Here is a 5,235-nt window from a genome sequence, read left to right as displayed (position 1 = left end):
TCTGGTACTGCAGTGCAAAACTGAGAGGCATGTTATTAAATGAAAAGCAGTATTCCATTTTTCCATAGAAATGGAATTGTATCTCTTGGGGATATTAAATATGGACCTCAGAAAATTAAAGGTTTCATCCAAGATGGAAGAATTTTTCTCAGTACATCTACCACAATGCCTAATTCCATCTTGTGTAACTTTCAATGCAAGTCAAAGGAACTCAACCCTGAATTCCCTAATTTTCTGCTTCCTCCATTCCTTCAATAATCTGGGATATATTTACTGATTTCAACTCTCAGATAGGAACAATGGACAGTAGGCCAGAAGCAGGAATTCCATCAATATAATGGTGGGCTTTTCAGTATCACCGTTCTGGAGAATGCAGGGTCAATCCACGCTCAATAAGAACTTTAATACTAAGCTCTACACAACATTTCACCATGGGGTTAGTTCTGAGTAGGATTGTCACCTCTGTTGGCTAATAGAAAGCAACATACAAGCACTGACACTATGAAAATTTTGGTTGCTTCCTAGACTACAGAGCAACCAATCCACCAGTGTTTTTTGACCAACTCAATCATCCTCTATTTGTGTCAATATTCAAAATGACTTCATAAAGATATTCCTAGGCTGTCTGTATAATCTGTATTGTCCTCAGACTCCAAAACGGTTGTACACTGAGATGTCAAATCAACTCACCAAACATTTGCGCTCAGTTCAGATGGGAGGACCTCTAATGTGTGGTGCTCACTATAACAAAATACAAAACATAGAGACAATTAAGTGGGACACTGGGAGAAGAAACAATGCATTTCCCTAAAAGGTTGGGGGTTTAAACTATGGTTTTCGCTAGATATGCATTTGAGTTGTGTATCTAACTGTTCTATAGCTTCAATCCCTGTCTCTGAACCTGCAGCTTAAAGTTTGGGCCCAGTGCTGAATGAAGCTTCTGAGGACAGAAGATTGCTTTTGTCTATGCTGACTCAATCATCCCTTGCTGGCTGTGCTCTCAGGATGATCTGGCATGGGTAGATGAACCACTGTCAGACCTCTGTGATCTACTGGATCATGTACTGAGAGAACTGAAGACAGATGACAAAAACAAAGTCACTAAGGAAAAGAATGTGTCTGAAAGGCTAATTCAGTTCAGCAGCAAAATGCTGATGAGGGAATGTACAGATCAAGAGTGGAAGCAACACCCATGGCACAGGAACACACACACACACACACACACACACACACACACACAAATTGGTAATTTCCTTGATGAAGAATGTGATCTTGTGAGAAAACCCAGCAACTGTTCATTCATTTCAACAATTACAATCATGTCTTGATGCCAAGACTTTAAGGCTTTACCCAAATAAATGACGTCTGTGCACTATTCATGGAGTCAGAAACCTTCGATTCACATTTAGGAAAAAGGTTGCATTAACTGTACAGAAGAACATGGCATCTGCCAAATAGGATAGAAATCTAAAGGAGGAGTGGATGGGCCAAACAATTGTCCAAACCAAAAGGGAGACTTTGTGGAGACATTCCCTTCTACTGTCTCGAACAAGAGACAAATGTTCACAGCCACTTTCAGACCTATAATCCCCAGTCGTGGGAGGTAAATTATTAGTGCACAAGTTCTTCCTTTGTGCTCCTTTGTTACTGCAGTCCTAGAAAATGTGTACAAACCCTTCGATCTGTGTCTCATGCCCAGGTGGTCTGATCAGAGTTTTCTAAGAGTTCCGTTCACTGTTCACAAGGACCGGGAGAATTCACTTTCTTCTGGAGTCTGAGTCCTTCACCCAATTTTCAGAAGGATGGAATGGCACAGACAAAATCGCACTACCGTGACACTCCAGTAGTTCTCCACATTCTTTGTGCTCAGTCTCTGAACATCTTTGTACACATGTATATCCATATTCTGGTATCTGTCCTTTTATGCTAACCTCTCTAGATATACGTGTGATCTGTTTTGAATCATTAAATTATACACAGTAAAACACTGTGGAAATTCCTAAAACTATTTTTCACCCAAATTTGGTACAATTCATCAAAAACAATCACAAAATATACTATTTTTGGAAGGGGGAATTTCCTAGAAATGAGGTTCTTGGTCCAAAGAAATGTTGACCTCTGATAAAGAAATCTTTTATAAAATGATTGACAAAGACTTATATTGTGGATTTGTGTCTTTCCATATTTTCCATTTCACTTGCTATGCAGGAAATCAACCTGATATACCATCTACACTGCTGCTTCCATGACTCCCTCAATTCCCACTTGCTGGTGCTACTGTTGGCTGTCTTTCTAGCCTCCTTGATTGATAGAAAGATCTGTAGGCTCCCATCCAATGTGATAGTATGCCTTTCAAGGTAACAGAGGAGTGGAGTATGAAGAAGTGATTCATGTTCCATTACTGTTTTTTTTATGTGAAATCTGTTTCCAATACATTCAATTGGTGTGAGTTTTCTACATGAACTGTGACCATCTTCATTTCCCTTTATAGATCCTACTACTTGACTTTCAAAGAAAGTCTTATTTATGTCAAAACTTAAAACAAGGATGTACTGATACTGATTGACTGTCATATATATTGTCTACGGTTACAACACTTTACATTGTTTATCACTCAGTTGAGAAGTACATGGACTCACCATATGTTGAGGGCCGGCCAGGACTGGGATACATTTCCCCTCTGGGTGTCAGATTCCACACTGTGAAGAAATTAAACACATACACAAAAATTGAGCCAGAACAGTACAGAAAAATATCTACATTGCTGGGTATTGAAACCATGGTCTTCTCCATGCCAAGCATGGGATCTGATATTAGAGCTCCACCTCTACCTCTTCTATCCCTGCCAGGCCTCTCTGCAGTACTGAGGTTTGACTTCAGAACCTTGGGGTAGATGAAGCTGCATGGGAGTGATTCGAGTTTTGGCAATGCTGCCTCATCATGTGAACCTCTGTTTTCTCTTAGAATGGCAGGGAATGGACTGGTGAACCACTGAATAACATTTCGTGGAAGATCTGATGATAGCAAGTGAAAGGCACTCAGAGTAGAAATGGCTTTGAATGGCTATTTCCAATCCTGCACCAAAACATTGGACTACAAATGTGGAGTTTGAGTGATAATGCGTTATATTAGAGCACAAGAGCAGAGGGGCATGTCATAATACCAGTGCATAATCATATGAATACACATAAACACACATATCACACACACACACACACACACACACACAGGTTACACAATCCATAATTTCTTTGGTTGAGTATGTGATTTCTTTGGAACACCCAGTCACTCTTCACTTCAGCAATTAAAATCATGTCTTGATCCCAAGACTTTAATGATTCGCCCAAGATAAATGATGTCTATACTCTATGCATCAACTCATAAACCCTGGATTCATATTTGTCAAAAAATTAGCATTGGGATGGGAGTTTGGCCTAGTGGTGGAGTGCTTGCCTAGAATGCATGAAGATCTGGCTTCAATTCCTCAGTACCACACACATAGAAAAAAAAAGCCAGAAATGGTGCTGAGGCTTAAGTGGTAGAGCTCTAGACTTGAGAAAATCCAAGGACAGGATTCAGGCCCTGACCTCAAGCCCAGGACTGGCCAAAAAATGTTAGTATTTACTGTACAGAAAGAATGGCATGTGCCAAGTAGGTCAGAAAACTAGAGGATGAATCCATGGGCAAGAAAACTACCACAACAAAATGGGACTTTGTGCTTCAATTATTTTCTTCATCCTTGAGTCAGAGCCAAGTGTGCATGGGCCCTTGCAGAACTGAATCCCCTCCCTCAGTGCTCTCAAATACATTGTTAGTGCAGAAGCTACTTCATTGTGATTTGTCACTGAGCTCTACAAAACATACACAATCCATTGGAATAAACTCTCATGGAGGTGATCTGATTATAGATTTTTCTAAGAGTTCTCTTTATGGCTCACTAGAACAACAAGAACTCCATTCTCCTCATTCATCTTAGTCATTCACCCAACTCGTGAAAGGATGGAATGGCACAAATAAAAGTGCACTACTGTGACATTCAAAATACTGCCCACACACTTGATGCATACTCTCTGTACAACTTTATACACATACCTATCTATATTCCAGTATCTGACCCTCATGGCTGACTTCTCTAGACATACATTTCCTTCCCCTTATGATCACTACTTTATCTTTAAATTATACACAGTCAAATACTATGTTAATTCTCACACCTACTTTTTTCCCAAAGTATCTATAATTCATCAAAAACTATCTATATATTGTATATGCAAGAGAGTACTTCCTGAATTTTCCTGGAAAATGATACTTTGTACTGTAATAAATGTTCACCTCTGCCAAACAAAGTTTTTATGCAACATTGGCCAAGAGATCTTGCCTTATGAATCTGCACAGTGTTGACTGTGGCATTGTGGCTTCCCTTATTTTCCATTTCACTTGCTATGTAGGAAATCAAGATGACATATCCTCTACATTTCTGCTTCCATAGCTCCTCTGTTCCCTACTTGGTTGCAGTATTAGTGGCTGTCTGTCCTACCTCTCTGATTGATAAAAGGATCTGCAGGACCTCTATCTAATGTGATGCTGAGTCTTTCAAGGTAACATAAGTGTGGGGTATAAAGAACTGATTCAGGCTCCATTAGCTACTTTGTATGTGAAATCTGATTCCATTCCATTCAATTAGTGTGAGTTTCATATATTCACTGTGACCATCTTCATTTATCTTCGTAGATCCTGCAACTTGACTTCCAAAGAGAATAGGAACAATTGTTTATTGGTGTGTTCCATTGTGGCCTGTTTATTTTCAAAACTGAAAACAAGGTTGTACTGACACTGTGTGCCTGCCATGGGTATTGTCTATGGTTACAACATTGCATATTGGTTAGCACTGTGATGAGAAGTACACGGGGGACTCACCAGATGTTCAGGGCCGGCCAGGACTGGGACAACTTTCCCCTCTGGGTGTAAGTGTTCACACTGCGAAGAAATCAAACACATACGCAAAAATTGAGTCTAAAAAGTAAAGAAAACTATCATTTTCTATCTACAATGCTGGGTATTGAAACCATGGACTTCTCCATGCCAAGCATTGGATCTGCTACAGGAGCTACCCCTCCACCTCTGCTATCCCTACCAGGCCTCTTTGCAGTACTGAGATTTGACTTCCGAAGCCTGTACTAGATGAAGCTGCATGGGATGAGACTAGCATTTGGCAACGCAGTCTCATCACATGAA

General features: G+C 40.1%; 1 long non-coding RNA gene across 1 annotated transcript; it reads right to left on the bottom strand.

Annotated features, from left to right (window-relative positions):
- Positions 1 to 699: 699 nt before the first annotated feature.
- Positions 700 to 4,962, bottom strand: LOC150039826 (uncharacterized). Its single transcript, XR_016534211.1, has 3 exons — positions 4,918 to 4,962; positions 2,640 to 2,699; positions 700 to 741 (listed from the first exon to the last, which is right to left on the bottom strand). It is a non-coding gene; the product is annotated as an uncharacterized LOC150039826 (long non-coding RNA).
- Between the last annotated feature and the right edge of the window lie 273 nt (positions 4,963 to 5,235).

Source organism: Megascapheus bottae, unplaced genomic scaffold, assembly GCF_031878675.1.
Source record: "Megascapheus bottae isolate mThoBot1 unplaced genomic scaffold, mThoBot2.hap1 HAP1_SCAFFOLD_79, whole genome shotgun sequence".
Lineage (NCBI taxonomy): Eukaryota > Metazoa > Chordata > Mammalia > Rodentia > Geomyidae > Megascapheus > Megascapheus bottae.
The sequence above is the reverse complement of the archived record's forward strand: the minus strand, read 5'-3'. Positions and strand labels throughout refer to the sequence as shown.